This window comes from Apteryx mantelli, chromosome 1 (genome assembly GCF_036417845.1).
Source record: "Apteryx mantelli isolate bAptMan1 chromosome 1, bAptMan1.hap1, whole genome shotgun sequence".
Taxonomy (NCBI): Eukaryota; Metazoa; Chordata; class Aves; order Apterygiformes; family Apterygidae; genus Apteryx; species Apteryx mantelli.
In genome coordinates, this window is record NC_089978.1 from 6,314,845 (window position 1) to 6,335,730 (window position 20,886).

The 20,886-nt window shown below is 38.7% G+C and overlaps 1 protein-coding gene across 7 annotated transcripts in view; it reads right to left on the reverse strand.

Moving 5' to 3' along the window:
- The window catches only part of LOC106495814 (teneurin-4-like), a 315,416-nt gene that overhangs the window by 234,048 nt on the left and 60,482 nt on the right, over positions 1–20,886 (reverse strand). The window contains exon 2 of one of the 7 annotated variants that reach the window (XM_013956363.2): positions 16,043–16,089. The exons of the other annotated variants lie outside the window; for them this stretch is intronic. The gene's annotated coding sequence lies outside the window, so the exon portion shown is untranslated. The remainder of the gene's footprint in view (positions 1–16,042; positions 16,090–20,886) is intronic. 7 annotated transcript variants of the gene reach the window in all.

The following is a 20,886-nucleotide window of genomic DNA, read 5'->3' on the forward strand; positions in this document are numbered from 1 at the left end:
TGAGTTTCTGACACAGAAAGTGGCGTGTGAGAAACACATCCACATGACGATGCTTTCAAACAGTAACTTTCAAACACACATTTGGGAAATGCCTACAGAAATGAGTTTGTTTATTCTTCACGAAACCAACGTGGTTAACAAGAGGATGAGCTGGGAGGGAGTGAGAAAAAATAATGGGAAATTAATATAACTATCATTATCCATAAATATTAAAGCAGATTAACAGATTAGGACATAAAACAGCAAATGGAGCTTCCATAGCTTAAGGTTCTAATAGCATTAAGGTTCTATTTCCTGTCAACTGGTTATAAGCTAATTGCCATTAATTTTTCATTGCTAAATAGAGGAAGAAATGAGAGTCCTGTATTATTGGCCATATACTCGAGCTGTGAAGGGAGTCCAATGCAAAGTGGTGAAAAACACTCATCACAAGATAATTGAAATTATGGCTGGAAAAGATTTATTAATCCATCCCCTCGTCAATGCAAATTCTCTTCTACTATGGAGCACCTGATGGAGTAATCTACTCAAACAAGGTTTAAAAGTGACTAGGTGACTTAATTTTTTTTGTAATTAATTAACTAAATTATTTTTTAATGAAACTTCTGAGCAAGTAAGTAATCCTGTAAGTACTGTATACTGTATGCACGTATACACGTATACAGTGTATACATGAATAATCTCCACCTTAAAGTATAAGAGTGTTTCTATCCTCCTGATGGTCATCAGAAAGACATCTGAGCTCAGTCCAAGTGATGGGGCTTATCCTTTCTTTTCAAGGCACCAGCTAACTGCTTCCTTCTCACTTTTGTCGTAGATGCTATTTGTTCAGTAAATACTGAGGAGCTCATTCAGACCACCTTCTTTAGGTGTCTGACTTTAATATCTTGAGTACTTTTCCCCATTGACTGTCTTTGGAGTTTCAGGGTCTGGTAGACCCAGGTGGGAAAGTGACCTAAACCATTCCTTCCTATCCTGATCTTGATGTCACAACAAATACATTATGGGTTCTGGTATTCATAAAGTGGTTTATCCATCCAAAGCTTTTTTTGGAAGTCTGTTTCACTATATCACCAAGAAGACAGCAAGGATGCTGGCCTTCCACAGTCTGGATACCAGGTAAAAAACACTTATGCAGTGGCCAGATAAATACTTAACCCATGATATAAAAGTGTGCACATGTATTGCCTTAAACCAAAGGTTGTGGCCAATTCATAAACCTCTATGTTGTACTACCAGCAGGTGACCGAAAATCACAAGGACTTAATGTTAATGCTTATACCCCAGAGTAGTTCAGGAAAATAACTTCATGCAAGGTCATCGTGGTATGTGTATACAGCTAACAATAAATCAGTGACACTTTGCATGCCATCAAATGCACAAACTGAAAACTTAGATTACTGAATCTCATTTCCTTTAATTTTAATAATGACAAAAGTTACTTGTAAAATATGCTAGAACAAATTAAAGTCAGATTAACTTTTTAATGTTTGCATCCCTTTTTAATTACCTGAAATGTCTTCCATCATATACTTTTGAAAATTCCCTAAGTCACACTGCAACAGGAATTTCTCCCTGCTTTGCAGTCCAAATTTTCTCTTTCCTTTCCTTTCCTTTCCTTTTCTTTTCTTTTCTTTTCTTTTCTTTTCTTTTCTTTTCTTTTCTTTTCTTTTCTTTTCTTTTTTTTAATATAATCCCATCATGCCCATCTTTGTCACCTTGGGAAAACAGAAACAATAATTTCCCCTTTTCCTCTGAGTGCACGACTTTCTTTTTCCTACGAAGTCAGGTTGTTCAGCCCCTTAATGATTTTTGCTGCTGTTCACGGAATTCCCTTCAATTTGTCAACATCCATCACTAGATTCAAGGTGCAATCTTATCACTGCCGTATAGCAAGAAAATCACCTCCCTGTGGACAAAGAAATGAAGACTCTGCACGTACAGACCAAATCACACCAGCCCCTTTTGTCATCCTCTAGCATTCCAGCTTACATATATATTATTTGCTGTCTGCTAAAACCCCAAGGTCTCCTTTGACATTTTTGCTTTCCAGGTATCTTTGTCTGATGTAATAACTGTGCTTTAGATTATTTCCCTCTCAGATTTATTAGCCTACATTTTTCTAGGTCAAATCTCATTTTGTTACTTGAAGCACATATATCTGATATCTCCCATTCTCCTTGCGCTATTTCCTGGTGATTAGTCATTAGACATTATAATTTTGAGGCAGAAACTGGAAGATCCTTGTTAAGATATGGATGGGAATTGCTTAGAGAAGTTCAGCCCTTTTATCCCTTTATGTCTTGTCCTGATCCTACCAAGTGCTGCATCCCTTGTTTACTGCTAGGACACTAATTTTTCTCAGTATCACCAACTGTACAGACACCAAAAGAAGTTCCTGGAACTCTCTCAAGCCTGCTTACTGGCCAGGAAGAAAACAGCAACCACCAGCCCCCTTCAAAGGACAGCAGTTATCTCTGGAAGTATGCACTTGGAATATACTGAAAGGATTTCTAGCTGGTGCAAATGCAACAAGGTCCCTTTGCAACTTCCTCTTCCACCAGCCTGGGTAGGATCTTGCTCTTAGTATTTAGTTGAAAATGCAAGTAACATGCTCTTTAAAACGATCAGGGAAGGCAATAAATGCAGCTGTGAGAAAACAGATTCCAGTCGCGTATCAGTGGAGACTTTCCCACAACAGGGATGCGTTTCTTTTTAGTCATTCAGCAAGTCTTTCAGATGAGTTGCTGCCTGTAGGGCAAGCCCACCTCCATGCAAACAAGAACCTTAATGCTATCTTTCACTGCAATTTCTGTAGATTTCTAATGGAGACAAAAGGTGGGATTGGTTTTATCTAGCTTTTGGTACCTACAGTGTAGACAATCCACACCTGAGCCAGTCACTTTTGGCTCTCCTATTATCAGTGGAATAAAGAAATGGACATATTCAGGATACAACTAATCTCATCCTGAAATAGGCATCAAAATTATGTCTTAGGAATTACAGCCTAGAAGTGCTTATGTCATTTCATTGGCGATGGAGGCCATTGAATGGCCGGAATCTCTTTTCTTCAATCTAATAAATGCATCCTGCTGTGTTTTGGGTGCCTGTTCATTTGGGCTCACCAGGTTCATGATTCACACTTCCAATTTTTTTCATAGTACTAAGATGTAAAACCATAATGGCTTCTTTAGATTCTGTTCTCTTTTTTTCCACATCATAAAGTTTTTCCTCCGTGTAACTTAGGAGCATCTTTGATGATCCATGTTTAACAGTGCTTTTTACCCAACAGATGTCTAAGCAGTTAAAGCTCCACAGGAATACAATATCCTGTATCCAGTTTTTGAATAGCTTGTCCAAGGAATTTATATTTTCTTTCATTTCAAGGCCTGCAACAGATGCCTACTGTTGTCTTTCGCCCTTTGTAATTTAATCCAAAGTATTCCGCCATTCTGCTGTTCAGTATCAAATTGTATCTCACTGGCACTGCAAGCACACAAAGTTATTCATGATTCCAGTGAATAGTGATAATGAGACAAATAGAAACAATACAAATAAATAAACCAGCTCTCACGTGCATTTATTGCCTTAAAATGTTTCTGCAGAGTACGGTTCCTTCGACTCTGAGGTCTATCCAATAGCCTTCAAATGTTGCAAACATAACTTCAAGAACAGGTCAGATAGATTAGCACAACTGTAACTGCAGCAGTCAACAGTTCCCCAAATTTTCAATGTAATTAATCTATTCCAAACTTAAGAGGTAAACGTGAAATTCAGATTACAAGCTGGCTTCTTGAATGCTACCATGGCATAGTCCCTGAATCCCGTTAAACCTGCCAAATATGAAGATACTTGCCCACCATATGATACTGTACATTAATTTTACTTCAATGAGAGAAATCTATTTAAGTTTTATTATAGGAATAACTGCCAATTTTATTGTTTGTTTAACAACATGGAACTTTTCATAAAGATCAGAGACCTTAATTACAGTCCTGTACCTAATCCTCTGGGCAATTCATTGGAGTAGCTTTTAAATCCTTTTCCAGGTTCTAGGCATGGCTTTTCCGTTATGCGCTGTTATTTTCCACCCATCCTTTTAGAAGGAATCAAATTCAATGCATTGAGTAGCTCTACAAGCCAATGGGATTCTGTTTTCACACAGGTTTTCATCTCAGGAATTTATGTTTACAAGGTAAATTGCATATTTTTTAACATCTCATACATTTGTGTAGAAGTTATGGCACTAGCAACAAATAGCTTAGCAATATGCGGGGCTAAAATGAACAATGACTATGCAGAAAACAATGCCTTTTCAGCAGGTTTATTCCCTCTTATTCTTCCTTCTTCCTATTGATTTCAGTGATATTGTCTAGCTGCCCTTGCAATTCCAACGTACATGTAAACTAGACTCTGTTCCTGTTATGCCTTCTCAAGGTAACTTAATTAAGTTCTAAACAACTGTGCCAGTATAAACCAATCTGAAGCACATATATCAATGAGCACATCATTTCAAGAGGAAGTATTTATCCAAGGATAACTGGGGGGGAGGGGGGGAAGCCTTTTAAAGCATCTCCCATTCAAAAGGAGTGGAAGAACCCTGCCTGACTCTCAAACACTCTGCTGAGTTTGAAAGAAATCACTGTGATGGACCAGGACATGCATCTGCATTGGACTGACCTTCAAACAGGAGGTGCAGAACCAAAAGAAAACAGTGATCTCCATGTTGTGTGTTTAATTGCAACTGCAAAGCAATATTAAGGACAGACCAAGGCATCATGAGGCAGGTCAGGGCATTTCCTCAAACCAATTAATAATTAGAATTGCTGGTAGTACAAAAGGATCAATGATTTTGCTACTGGGAGTGACCATGCTGTAGGAAATGACCTTACTAGTTCAAAATTTGCAGTGTGAGAGAGAATCCCAGAACCTCTCCATTAACTTCACTGGTCAGTCAGCCTTATGGAAACCTTATTAAAGGGAAGAGTTTTTCCAGACTTTGTTTTTTTCCCACTGCCTGAGCATCACTGGAGGACAGAAGAAAAACAGGATGGCCCCTACACCTGAGACAGGCTGCATTCATGGAGGGGATAGACACAGAGGAGCGTATTTGCATCCTGATCTTGTATGACTGAAACACTCAACAACGTCACTGTGAAAAGTGAGATATTCTCTCACAGAAAAATGGAATTTGGATGAAATTGCTGACATGGGAAGCCAACAGGATTCAAGGGAGTGTTTCAGAAGTAAGTATAGAAGGCAGAGATGCTTCAGTGCTTTTAAAATTAGAATAATTAAACAGAATAATGTTCTTGCATTCCTTTTGTTAGACAGCAAGTCATGCTCATTATTTGTAGCATTCTGTTTAAAAAAATAATTTATATGTAGACAATATTTTTCTCTCAGATATGAAATATAAATCTAAATACAATTGATCTTGAATATTCAAGATTAGAGAATATTCTTGAATACTGATAAACAGAAGCCTGAGCTAATCTTTATGAGTTGTTCTAGGAAGCTCTGAAGCCATGGCTGTACAGTTGAAAATGTTTTTAATTCAGATCTTCACTAACATGGTTTCCTCATATAACAAGAAATTTCTTCTTCCAAGAAATGGTTTCTCAGTTTTTAAATGATGAGTTAACCAAAATGATTTCTTTTCCCAAAAGAACATGACAAAGCATAGATGGCTCTGGATGGAGCACAGCAGCTGTTTAGCAGTACATAACAGTATGGGGCAATAAATAAAGAATACTATACCCAGTTAAAAGTGGGAATGAAAGCAGAGGGATAGATACTGCAAGTGTTTGAATGTCTCCACCTCACACATTAAAAATAGAATTGGATTAAAACTGCATTCTGTTTTCCAACTATATTTCATAAAAATGAGTAATTTTTCAATATTTATTGCAATTTTTCATGGCTTTCCCAGGCAACCAAAAAAAAGAACGAACGAAAGAATGAAAGAATGAAAGAACAAAAGAAAAAAAAAAACCACCAACCCAGCAACCCAGATTTTTGGACCACCTGCAGCTAAGTGAAAAAAAAAAAAAAAAGGAATGCCAACCAATAAAACCAATAATGTAAGTAATTATTTTAACAGACATGACAAAGCAGATTTGCAAGTGGGTGTCTGTTGCCATTTCAAAAACACAAAAAAGTAAGCTGCCAATACTGCTAAACGAGGGGAAACAAATACACATGCAACCTCTCAGCACAGAAAAGTAACTGGTATTTATTGCATTTAAGCTCATTTTATTTGACTTTTCATTTAATTTTACTTTGCTTCTCATGGAGTGCATTATATTAAATATTTACTATCTTGGTTAGGATGTCAAGGCACACTTTACTGTCTTATTAGATTACTGAACAGTAGTTCATGGAGGAATTATTTAGGGTTGCTTGAGGGTGGAGAATTAAATGTGATGGGGTGAAATTAGAAAAGGAAGACGCATAGGCAGTTAATCCGGTCATATCCAGAAAACTGTAGACTGTTTCTGAGGAATGAACTAGATCTTCCCTTCCTTCAGTTTTTTTTCAAATAGACTGGGTGGACTGACAGCAGCTGTTAAATAATAAATACCCCTGCAGTCACAGAGAGAAGAACTCATTGGCTTTATTTTCTTGGTAGCATTATGGTCTCCTGGCTTGAGTATGAGAGTCAGAAGACCTTTTTCCCAGCTCTGCCACCTTGGTGGAGCCACCTCAGCTTTTTCACTTTTACTTGAGTCTATTTGAATTAGAGGCCATGAGACAGAGGTCTCTTGCAGTATCTTAAGCCTCTCAAAATGAGGTTTAATTCTAAGTGGGGTCTGTCATTGCTACCGTAATGCAAATAATAAATAAATGGAATATTTTCTAGCAAAGATTGCATTCTCTATTTTGTACCACCTTCTATTTCTTCTTTTCTGTTAAACTGTGGCAGCATATAAAGAGACTCAATCACCTACAGAGCTTTATGCCCCTGGAAAACAGTCTTAACAACCAGAAGTGAAAAGTCCACCAACATACATCAATCTTCTCTTTTGCCCCAGTCCTTCAACTCATCAGTCACTAGGCTTCTTCTATCATCAAACATTGAGAAGTACTTCCAGAAAATGTTTTTCTTTCTCTCTCTCCATTAACTATGGAGGGAGCCCAAGTGATACCCTTAGAAATGGCTGTACTGGGTTGGACCAATTGTCCATCAAGCCAAATGATCAAACATGGGTTTCTAGAAAAGAGCACAAGGATGGGCAATCACGCTGTGAGTTAAGTCCCCAGAATATCCACCTGGATACCAATAACTGTGACTCAGGGACCTCCTCAGTCAGAAGTAGAGTTGTTGTGATTAATAACTTTCAGTGGCTGTTTTTCTATGAAGCTGTTTAAAACATCCGAAGCAACTAGCTAAAGCGATATAACTAGTCTTTAGAAGGCTAAAGTTAGTAAGAGAAAGCCCACCCAGAACCCCCTGTATTTTATCATTGTTCCAATGATAATCAGTTTTGCTTTCTTTTAGATCTGGTGGCATTTCATGGTCTCTTTTAGCTCTGGTGGCACTTCATGGAGAAGAAAGCCACAGCGGCACAAGAACCATGAGCCTGAAAACCATTTAGTGCTCTCTGGAAGGCAGGGGTTGGACGTCTCCCAGGGAGACATTAGATCTGGTGGTCAAATTACTTGCAGGGACAGCACAGCAACTGAAGATTACAGGCTCTAGGAGGAACTGAGGGATAGGGGGGAAAAAAAAAAAAGTCATCCTTTTCCAGCCAGCAAACAACTGTACCTTCGAGGTGCAGCTTGGAGCCAGGGCTTGGTTCCAAGTGCACCTCTGCAAGAACTCAGTCCACCACGCTTTCCAGGAGGTCAATCACATTAAACTACTCCTAATGTTTTATTGAAAATTCGTAGCTTGTTCTGCTAATCTATAAATTCCTACTCCACGTTGTGTCTGTCTTTTAAATCATGGGTTGGAGGCTTTCCCAATTTTCAACTTCTAAAATCTACCCAGTTATCATATAATTACTATTTTCTCCCACACTTGCTTACAATAGCCCTGTTTTATGCTTGTTTATTTTGCTGCTGTGGATTTATTTTGATCCCAATGGATCACTGTTGTGGCATGAGTAATATCTTTAAAACAGCAAACAAACTCTCGTCTATCATCATGAAAACTCTCAGAAAACTCTTGGATGCCATATTCAGCATCGCTTTTACTGTGATTATAGGAAAACAATCGGAAAACACTGCTGGAGAAAGAGAGGATGGGTGGATCTTTAGCGTCAATAAACATTCAAAATTACATGATTAAGATCCCAACTATGTGACCCGCCCTGTGCATTTGGTAGAGTTATTTTGGGGGAGAGGGATGAAAAGGGATTTTCTATAATGAACTTCTTTTTTTCCTTTCCTATTTCATATCAGGTTTCATGTCAATCAATAGAAAATGTGTCCTTAGCTTGTAACAGAAGAAGGGATCTCCATCACTACGCTCTTGAGCAAGATGCCTAATCAGCTATTAGTTTTCTCGTACGTAAATATATACCAAACAAGGGAATGCTCACTAAAATTAAAAATAGAGTATTTCAGAAGGGAATTTCAGAAGAAAAGGACTCTTTAAGATTCAGGGTTAGATTATGGAACTGACAGCCACAAGAAATTGTTGGAGCCCAGGAGCTGGCTGGAGTCAAGTTAAGCCTGAATGTGTATTTGGGTGTCAAGATGGTTTCTACTCTAATTATACTAAATTGTGAAATCAAATTAAATTTAATATTACCAGAGTGTATCAGAACATAAAAAACAGACAAAAAAAGTTTACAAAGACAGCAGTCTAACATTTGCCTAGAGTACGGTGCTTAAGCCAATAGCATGGTGTTTAAATGTAATTTAATTAAGAAAGTACTGTTAAACATGCAATCCTCCTAGACTTTCCCTGTGCCAAGACAGAAGACCCTCCAGAAGGCAATGCATCCCGTTTTAGACCTGACCTGTCTCCTGCAGTGCCATTCTCCCTCTACTGTCTACCCAGAGAGTCAAGAGTGACTTGGCATCTCATTTTGATGCCTCACTTGTGTTCCCAAAATAAGTGAGATGAAGCTGGGGTTAAATTAGCTTTCAGGCATGTGTGTTCAACTGTCCTGCTGAACTAGGTAGCCCTGATAAAACATGGCAGATCCTATGTGGGTTGTATCTGTTTTCACTCTTCCTTATTAGTGCATTATTTGTGCTGAAAACTGGGAGATCCTGGGTGAAATGACCTGCAGAGCCATGCACTTGGGAGGACCAGGCCCTGCAGTCCTTGCACCAAAGACATCTGGAAGGGTCTTGAGATGAGAGACTGAATATAACCGGTTGGGCTTGGTCTTGCAATCTTGATGCAGAGTCATGATCTCCTTGGCCAATGTGCCTGCTCAATAGGATGAACTCTGAGCAGGGTGAGGGTCTTAGTGGCACCCACCAAGAATATCCCTACTTCTGCTGTCTAATAATTCTGGGGAAAGCACTGATGTGAAGGTAAAGGACAAGGCACACTGAGGAGGCTGCAATGAAGCAGTAGATGGTACTGGTGGGGGAAAAAGTGAGAAGCCAAGGGAAAGAAAAAAACACAGTGGCTTTCAGCTATCAAAATGCCCAATCAGCTGTGGTTTGTGGCTCTGCTGGATGCTTTAAATCCACTTCCTAGTGTCGAAGCTGAAGTAGATCTGTTCAGTGCTCAGCATTACTTTTCCTTAAAGAAAGTGGCTGTTGGGAGTACAAGCTGCAGGCAGGCTTTGGGGGAGAAGATGAGGGGGGGAGAGGATCAAGGAAATCTCAGAAAGAGAAGGGACTAGGAAAAAAAAAAAAAACCCAGACTTGATTTTCCTCTCATTTAAAGCAGTTTTACATGTTAAAAGTCCGATGATTTCAGGAGAGCTGTCCCTCATTTACCCCTGTATTGTACCAAGTGCGTACCAGGGAAAGGTTTCATAACATGCACCATCCTTGTATTCTTTTTCCTGCTTTTTTTTCTGACTTTCTTACTAGCAACCTTTTTCAGAGTTGCCACCAAAATAAAATGAGTAAAATAAATATGTTGCTTTATAAATATATATGTATATGAAAACAAAACAAATAATGTGTTTTCTCGGAATTTGCCTTCACAGACCACTTATAATATGCTGGTATAATACAGGCTTCTGAGTTTGGACCAGTGTTATATATATAGGTGCTGACAGATGCTAACAGGTATATCCATTAATCGGATCCCCTAAAACCCACTAATTCTCACCTTAATATAGACAGAGTGGTTGTTAAACTTTCTCATTTTGCCTTATCTAATGAGAAATCTCTCAGTATTTGTGTTAGAGACGCCCAGGGAATATCATAAATGCTGAGGTAAATGTCATAAGGTCAGATAACCCTACGAAAGCATTTTTAAGGTCAAACATTTTGTACGATGCTTGCTTACTGAGTAACCAAGTTCTCAGCAATCTTAAAGCAGGTTCTGTTTACATGAGAAAGCATGAAAATGACTATGAGGAAAAAAATATATAAACACTGTGTTGCCTGGCCCTTGACAGTTGAGGCTACGGACAATATATTACACACAGATGTACATTTTGTAATGCTTTCATTTAAAAGGTTTAAGCTGTTTCCAAGGGGACTGCTCCAACTCCCAGACAAACGGTCGCTTGACAGCTCTTCTAGTGCTCAAAGCTCTCATGCAATTTTGTTCAATACACAAAGTGCCAGACTGAAGGAAATTGCTGTTCCTCATCTGATGTTAAGTGATTGGCTTTCTATCTTCATTAAATGTGTGCTACTCGATGCCTCAAAGACATTTTACCTTGTCCTAGAACACGAACTTTAGCAGCTTTGTGAAATACCCAGAAGGGCTCCATGGAAATAAGAAGAAAATCTTAAGTCCTGCCTGCCTACGCCCTTGCCCCTGTTAAATCGATTAGAGATTGGACAGATCAGATGCTGTCTCACTAGATGTCCTGAGTTACTCTTAAAGTTGGTTTCTGAATTCAAATGAGATTTTAATCCCAAGGATCCAGATCTTATTTGCAAAGATGAATTAAGGACAGAGGAAAAGGAAGAGGGGGAAAGGATTGAGGGGAAAAAAGAAATATGTTGGCTTTCAGGGGCATTTAGGTATGAATGATTACTAAATTAATGTAGTTAGCAGGGAAGCACTGGTGCTGCTGGATGTCGATAACCTTCTCTGCTCTAGTTAAAGTACCCGGTGCTCTGCATCTTTGCTAATTCTGATGAGAATTCAGGTAGTTTTATGCAAAATGGGTTTCAGCTGGAGCGTGTGGAGCCTCCCCTGACCTCGCGGAGCGTGGTGGGAGAGCAGACACCTTTCTGGGTCAGTCCTTGGCCAGGCATGACAAAGAAAGGGAGATTTGTCTCTCAACAGCCGTTAAAGAAACAAGCATCCTTTTTCCCATTTTGGTAATAATGAGGAGCTGCTGCACATCTGAAAGCTTGAAAACACAACTGTGCTGTTGAAAGCCTCTATAATGAGATCTCTGTTTGAGAGTCAGATCCGATCAAATAATAGGCCTTCCCTGTTTGTGTTGAAGGGTGGGTAAACAGCCTCAAAGTGAACGCTAACCAGAAGAAATTGTGCGAGCGTCTCACATTTGTGCAGATGGTTTGTCCCACTGCTATTCAAAGCCCTACTGCTCTGCGGTGGGACCTTGGTCTGATAGAAAGCCGCTACTTATTTACGAAGAAAGGTGAATATTTACCCTGATGACAATTCAGCACACCGGAGGGGGAAAAAAAAAAAAAAAACTGCAAGAAGGCAAGAGCACTATGCCTTGTGGAGAATATCATTACCTCTGAAAGACTGGATGGATGGGGACATTATCAGTTTTCACCCACTTCTTCCAGTAGTCCCCAAATAAAAAAATGCCTGTGTGTAAAAGGGGTGCAATACTGAAAGTGCCATCACTGGGAAAAGTGGTACCCTGGGCAGAATGAGGAATAGCTTTTTATACTGAAGTATGCAGGCACAAATTAGCACTGAAAAATCCCAGGAATTGAGCCTGGGTCCTTGTGGAAGAGATAAAGCAACTTTAAGGTGGCGATAGTCCCTTAACACTTTATGGCCGACCACAGGAAAAAAGGAAAAAAAAAAAAGATTCACAAATGGGTTGGTGCGTAAACATCCCCTTCCATCCCCTAAAAATGATCCAGCCCACACAGGCACAGAAAATCATAGTAATCTCAAAAGCCGTGGAGCTTTTCTAGCCCACGGAAGAGGTTAAAATTCTCCATGGATCTTCAGTACATTTGAAGACCTTTCCAGGTGGTTCCACATGACTTACCAAAATGAATAGCTCAACATGCGGTTAAAGCATGGTATTTAAGGATTTGGAGGCCAGATTCCTCTCACCCTAACTTTAAATACTTAACTGAGCTGCTAAATGAAAAGCAGGGATTTAGGGAAAAGAAATCAACCCTGAATTGGCAGATGAAGGTGTTTCTTTCCACTGGCTAAAAAGGGTCTAGAGCAACCATATTTCTAACATAATTGCCACTGTTAGAAGCCCAAGTTTTCATCTGGAATGAATCCAGATACTTCCCTTAGATAGCATTTCCCCTAAAATGCCATCCACCATGCTTCTGAAACTTTCTTCTACAAATGCTCAGTACTCTAACCTGGTCTACTTCATGTCATGGCAAGGAAATCCAAAAAACTTAGACACAAAACAACCTACTTTTTTAAAAAATGAAATAAAATACTCGGGAGTGAGAATGAACTGAATTTCCCAGTTTGGCAAAAGCCATATGATCCAGGGAAACAGATAATAGTAATTTCTCAATAGGGGACCAATAATTAGTTGGGAAGGGAGAGAAGTAACTTTTCTGTTCCTTTCGTATCAGGAAATAACAAATCATATAACGAATTGTCACTGTTTTATTTAAATTTCAGACCGCTGTCATTAAAACAAATATAGAAAAAATGTTAATGAGATTTAGCAGCTAAGACAGTTTATTGTGTTAGGTTTTGCATAAGGACTGGCTACAGGAGAACCATAAGAAAAAAAGACCTGTGTTTTCCCACCACGAGGAGCACAGGAAAGGGGATAAACAACTAATCTTCCTGGAAGCCCAATTCAAGCAGCAGTTGTTTGTAGTTATGAATGTGTAATCCTATTTTTATATTCCACATGTGGATATAAATTGCCAGCCCTGCTTTGCACTTACCAATATGTCATACCTGTGAAATATTTTATTGTATAAACAAAACAATGTTTCACTTCATATGAGACAGTATTTCTATGCCGATCCGACATCAAAAGGAGTGCTGCACTACTCTGTTATTATATTGTCTATCAACAGGCTCAACTGGTGTCTCTGGACATGCTGGCCTGGGAGACAGCCTCTTCCCTTCTAATCCCAAGACAGAGAACAAGGCATATATTCTTTCTCCCCATTTTCCTGCTATTAAATGAGGAAAACAGCTGTTTCTTCCACAGGGTGGCGAATGTTTGTAAAGTTTTCAAGAGAGTATATGCAATTATTCATGAAGAATATAAATATTAATGGCTTGATTCAACATAGCAGTAATCTGTCTTTCTTTAAGGTATTATACTGTTTTCCGTCATCACAGCATCTGAAAAAGTCCCACACAATATTTATTGAGCAACTGAGAGTGTTAGAAAAGTTCTTGGACTTCATGGTGCTGCTCACACACTTTTCTCTTTGGAAATAGTTCTTAGGCTTTAGGGGAAAGAATTTTTGCTCTTGCTTTGATTTGTGTTTTTGATGATTGATTGATTTGACTATGTAACTGATTTTATTTTGCCATTATTTGATTTACTGAAATTATAGTCGGGTGAGGCGGGGTGGGGGTAGAGGACATGCCCATGTTCTGAACAAACCTCTTGTTATGTTGGAAAGACTTTTTTCCTGGGTGATTGCTGAACATTTATAACATCTATGTAACTGCAGTTTTCCATCATGCGAGACTTTGCAATGGCACAATAGGGAAAGTGCAAAACTGTTGCATTTATGAATAGTACTACACAACCCAAAGACTGAGACATTATTTAATATATAGATTAGATGGATTAGAGTAGAAAAAAATCCACCAGAAACAATGCTGTAAAATAGTGCTGAATTTAACCCAAATTTGTTCATTTGCTCAGTACCGTACTTATCTATAGTATGACTTTGGGAAGATATTCCCAAGGATGTGTCCTGTCTATCTGTACTGGCGGAGAGGGATGAAATATAAACTCTGCTTATCACATTTGTAAGGACTGGCCCCAAGGATCTTTCTCTCACAGGGTCTATAGTAAATTAAGCTACATCCATACTGGTAATTTAAATGTCCCGAAAAAACATTCACAGACACTGAGACCACCTGGCCTGGAACAGTAGGCGTCTGAACTAGTAACCTCTCGTAGACTACAAAATAACACAGATGCATAAAAAAATGTCTTGTGTGAATGATCTCTAGATTTTTCTAATTCCTGATCCAAACTGAGGAATTATTTGGGGGAGACTAGTTGACACAGGAAAAAGCTATTTTGCAGATGCTTCTGACATTGCAGCAGAAGAGATGATTGTATTCCAGTGTTTGGGACTGTTCCCAGGCGCTGTTTAATTTATTTGTATGGAGATACTCTTAATGTTCCCATTAGCGAGATGAGTTTTAACATCTACTGGAGAGCAAAAAATTGTTCAATACATGCCCTGACTATGCCAGTGCGGGATGGCCTGGGAATATTAAATTAAAGCAGTTGCCAACCAGTAATGCAACATTTTTTAATTATTCAGAACTACTCTGCCATTGTCACAACTGAAAACCAAGGACTTGGCAGAGAAAATTGAGATTAAAAACCTACCATCACCCCATCAGCAAAGGACGACAGAGAATTTGGAATCGCCAGGTGTTGCTTTCCAGATGTTGCCTCTGATGATACTGCAGATACAGAGTGGATTTAACTCATGAGCCAGAGGATAAATGTGAAAGCTACTGGCAGGCCAACTGCCCTGTACCCCTGCTCATCTGCCCCTTTTTAGTACAAACAGCACAATTTGAGTAGAAGAGGTTAATGATTCCCCACACCATGTGATCTAGTTTATAGATCTGTATAAAGGTTTTATGGCAACACTTGATTATGTGATGTCCCAAATGATTTATCAAAGAAGCTGATGTAAAAGACCAGCAAGAAATGCTAGGGAATTAACTACCTAATTCTTTCTGGGAAACAAACAAACACTCCGAGCCCTCAGGAAACTGGAAACCCGTCTGGTGCCGAAAACAACTTGTAATTTGTTTGCCTTTGATGAGTCTCCTTAGTCACAGGTAATAGTGATAAATTCACAACTCGTGACAAGTAAAAAGAGGAACGGGAAAGGCGCACTGCACATTGAAGTCGTTTAATCACCCACCGAACACAGCGTCTACAAAACAGGTTTCCTTCATAATGCTTTATTGCTCCGGCTGGGCGGGGGGGAAAGGAAAAAAGAAAAGAAAAGAAACAGTAGGCAGCACAATGGACTTTGAAGTGCTGAAATAGCAGAATAGCGGGAACCGAACGGCAAATAAAAAATGAAGATTAGCTTAGAGAATTGTAACATCCAACTTTCATTTCTCTTATTTCTCCACAAAAGGCTATTAATCAGAACTATCCCCACTACACAGGTTAGCAAAACACAGACTGAACCTATACAGTTTTCTCTCTATGTGACCGACATCTCAATGCCAACCTCTGGGCAAGAGCTCCAGCCCTGGCAGATCAGCATGATGGTGACCCTGGGTGAGGATCCTTCCTACTTGCCAGTGAGCTTCCACTAAAGCTGAAGCCACACGGGAAATGTGGTTCAGGATGCTCCTCTCTGAAGCGCTCCAGAGAAGCAGTGATGATCCTCTCATCTCCGTGACTGTGGACAAGACTGATAGTCCCAGATTTGCCCTCCACTATAAGCGCTTACATGAAGCATCTGAACTAAAAGTGAAGATTTCCAAGTAGCTCCAGAGGGAAACACAGCCCATCATGAAATGAACTTAGAGTTAACTAGTTTTATTTTTTTATTTTTATTTTTTTTTTACCTTTGGTATCTGAAGTTCAGTGGATCTGGATCTTAAGGTCTTATTCTCTGTAAAAAGAGAGATAATCACACTTTCCTTTAACAAAAAGGGGAATTTTTTTATTAGCTAAAATAAACAATGAAACAGCTTACAATTGTTCCTGAGGAAATTATTTATCCTGACAGTGCATGGGCTGGCCACATCCTTTTACAGGTCCAACAGAGTCGCTGTTATTGGAGTGGTTATATATTCTGCCCTGACCAATTCTGTACTTCCTATGTGTACTCTTGGGAATATTTACTAGTGAAGAAGAAGATAAATTAGCAAAAAAAGCAACTGAGTAAGGTCTAAGATATGATCTTTTATGTCAAGCATTTTTAGAAGTGACCGTTTGGAAAGTGATGCAATATCCCTACAAGAGTCAGAAACGCACCTTGGCGAAGGATTTGCAAACAAGGCTGAAAAGCTGCCTGCTGGGTGATGTAACCGAGCTACAAGACCCATCAGTTTACTGGTTGGAGCTGTTGTGAGATGATCTATTTCTGACTTAAAAGGGGAAAGGTGGCATGCGCATTGGCGTGAAATCACAGGACATGGTTCTGGCTCAAAGGTTACTGAGTGAACCCAGAACATTTTATCAAAGTCAGCAAAACCCTATTGATATAGTATCTTCATAGATTTGGTCTATAATGGATAAGCATTAACCTATGATTGTCCACACTTTTAAATTGTTGGCATGGCCCCAGACAGTGTTTTGACTGAGCACTTACAAACAATTTTGGGCAATATTTCAGGGTTGTATGGGCTAAAGAGCATTCTTAAGAGGGAGTGTGCACACGCCCAACTCCACCTCAAGGAGAAGAGAGTTTAGAAATAAATTCCTAAATACTGCATGTTATCTGAAGTAATACCTTTGAGATTTATTCTTTGATTTAATCAACACAAGAGAAAAATAAAAGAATAAATCAGATGCTAAGAGGAAGTGCAGTGTCTCGGTTATTATTAATGCCTGAGAGATAAAGAAGGGGACATTAACTGGAATGTGGCCAACTTCATTAATTATAGGACAAGAGTAGTAGAATAGTAGGAGAAAGCATATTCACAATAACTTATGATGTTAAGATTTTAAATGCCCGGCATTAGAGGAAGTGAAGCTCATTAAACAGTTATATCTATGAAGAAAAGGAGCCAGAGCTTGACATCAGCCTTTGCTCTCTTAACTTTCTATAGCAGAATATGGACACTTAACAAGAAGCTCCAGAGGTCTGTAGGACTTCAGAGTAAGAGATCCTCAAAAAAAGTATTCTGTACCATGGCAAAGGGTACTGTAAAAGGGGTGAACTGTGCAAAACTGAGACGAAGCCACCATAACGAATGCCATTTCTGCATTATGGCTACAGCTGATGCAATATTACATTTTTGGTTGTGAACTGTGATGTCACAATGCTCAAGAAAATGTATGAGCAGCTGTGAATCCGTACCAGGACTGAAGAAAATGGAAGAGGTGACAAAGGACAAATGTTTTATGTCGCTCTTCAATGAGACAATCTTTGACGAGAAACTGCTCAAAGTAAAAGCGTCAAACAGTTTGATGGGGATCATGACCAAAACCATAAATCCTCAAACCAAAATTCCAAAGAACCATTTTGAATTTATATATATGTATACATATATGTACGCATATTGTGTATGTATAAGTAAATGTATATACATATGTATAAATAAATGACAGGAAAAGGCTGCTTCACTTAATATGATGAATGGTATTTATTGTTTACCAAAGACAAGGATTTGCAGCTTAAACTTGGAAACAAGCCATACTGGTTCAGCGTAAATTAGTAGTTGCAGGCCAAGAGATAGCTGGTCTGTTAAGATGTTTGCAGTGTTTTATTGTCTAGATTAATTAATGATAATGGTCAAGAGTACGATAATGCACTGACTTCCAAGAGGGAATCGGGCAATCTTCCCTGCTCAATGGAGTGTTAGAAGATTTGAAATATCTGAGGCATGAGAGGCTCCTAGGATGATTTATACAACTCAGAGTTCAAGCTGCCCGGTCCTGGAAATTTGCTATTAGAAGGTTTCTTGTAGCTTACGTGAATATTATTGCTTCATAATGTATTTTTTTTCATAATTTCTGGAAATTTAAGATTCTTCAAAAAACCTATGCAACTAATATTTTTTAATCTTGTGTTTTTTAATTCATTCCATATAAGTTTGAGTTTTTGTTGCTATTTTGTCTTAGTGATCAGTTATGTAAAGAACCAATCATTTAAAGTGCTTGTCTTAAGTACCACTACATAACAACTGTTCTCATAATACATTTAACATTTCTTTAGTTTCAAAACGGCACTGGATAGATTCTATGAAAGAACAACTCTGTGTTTTCCATTTTAAATGAGACCTAACCCTTCATCTAGCTTTCTTGTTCTTGCAAACATACCTGTCAACAGAAATGCATATCACACCTGATCTGAGATAAGCAGCCATTCACGAACCCAAGTATTTACAGAGCCTTTGAGCCACAGGAAAATAAATAAATAAATAAATAAATAAATATATTATCAGTGAAGAATCACAAATTTTGGAGTCGGAAAGTCTCTTATCATTCAGTTCTTATGGCTTCTATATGTCAAAAGTTACTTTTCATATAGAATTGAAGGTTTTACATTTGTTATTTATATGAATATTGGAGGGAATGTATCTAGTTCGCTTTTTAAAGGAGGATTAAAGGCCTCCTATAGTAAAGAGTTTGTCACTTTGAGGACTGGAAAACAAATGAGTAATTGAAATAGAAACCAAAGAAATATATGACACGGGCATAGAAATGTTCCTCAAGGAAGTATTTTTTACTGAAAGATTACAGAAAACATTCCTTATTAACTAGACATAATCATTAAAACCGAACACATACATACATCTTATATGAAAAAAACAATTATTTAAATTTCTTTAACTTTCCAGACTACCATTGTTTTAATTATATAACCACATTAACTTAGTAAGAAAATAACATTCATTTAAATATCTCTTAGAGGGAGAGTTTTCTGCTTTTGAGGTTTGATCCCTTTCATGACAAATTCCCAACACAGCTCTGTATCTCTAATCTGAGAAGTATAAGACAGGTGTGGAGACTATTTCTTGGCATGGAGTTTTATGTTGATAGGCTGCCTCTATTTTTAATTTATTTCCTCCTAGCAGCTGATCCAGTAGTTTTGTGAACCATTCATATAACTTTCTTGGATGAAAATTTTCTACCCCTTCAGGGAGGCCCACAAGTCGTGTATTGACTTGACAGGGGATGGCTGACAGCTTTGTGATAGTATTTTCAGTCCCTTTAGTTTTATCCTTCGAGAAACATTCTTTGCTATCCAAGAGCGGCTGTTTGGTGTATGTTTTGGCTGGCACTGATTCAGACACTGCTCTTCCTTTCACTGATGTTAGCTGGTTTAGAAATCTGCCTACCCTTTTCTGAGGCAGGTCTAAAGACATGGTCTAAGAACTGCAGTGATCAGAATTTCACAGAATTTAAAGCTAGAAGAGATTGTTAGATCATTTTGTCTGAGTGCATTTATGTCACAGGCCATTATATTTAGTCTTTACACCGTATTAGTTTCAATAACTCAGGTCGGGCTAAACTGTGTAGACCTGGATTCACCGTATATAACGGTGGGTAACTACTGAAGCACCTATGTAAAGAGCCTGTGCACCTTTGGTTCCTTCGCAGACTAGACTCCGTGGAAAGAAATCAGTGCTTCCAGAGGGCAAATCAGTCCAAGATATAAGCTGTCCTGTAAAGAACTCCTCTTTATATATATAGAAGGATGGCTCTGAGCCTGTAAAAAGGCCTGAGAGCTTTACTAACTAGAGCTCTGGGGCTACTACCATGGTGAAAGAACATTAGAGTATTTAGGAAATAGAGAACAAAACAAACAAACAAACAAACATTATATCATCGAACAAAGTCCCAGTGTGTCTACTGCTCAAATACAATGAGTGGATTGTCAACCAGCAGAACTTTCTATGCCGACTTGGAAACGTGGAAAACATAACTTATAAAGGTAACATGGACAATCGAAGGTATGGATAGGCTTTCATGTTAGGAAAAACTAAATATGCTGAGGTTCTTCAGCTTGCTAAAGAGACAGCTGACAGAAACTATGATAGAGACCTGTGAAATGATGAGACACGTTCTCACTGCGTTCACTGTCCCTTCTAATACTAGCATCAGGAAAGGGCAAATGAAGACACGTTTCAGGTTCAAACCAAAAGGAAGGGATTCTTTACCCAGCAAGACATTACGCTGTGGAACTCAGAAGTCCATTAAAATAAAATAAGGAGCATTTATTATCTAAGCTTTCAGTTCTCCAGAAGTTTTTAAACAAATCTCATCATTTAACTACCACACTTCCTAAATAGGAAACCATTTGGTTATTTTAATTGTGTAGGGTATATAAATGATAAAAAGAGAAAGAGAAAAAGAAAAAATCATTGACTTGCAGCTTCTGCAGCTTCAGGAACAGACGCCTCATACACATAAAATAGCAGCTCAGGAACGACGATGCCTGGTGTTGGGCAAAGCAACATCTGTCTGAGGAAAAACATCTGGACTGCCGCAGCATGCAGTAGGAAGCAAAATTTATCTTAATGATTCTCCCTGGAGACTGGCAAAAATGAGCTTTCTGCATAGAGTTGGTCTTTAGCAGTCCAGTACAATTGTACCAGAAATCTTAGGGGTACTCTAATGCAGCTACAGCAGATTCGGGGAGTTCTGCCATTCGTGTCATATTGACCATATAGAAACCATATAGAAAACATTTCCAAAAGCCTTTGAGAGCCAACATCATACTGAAGTTCACTGCAGA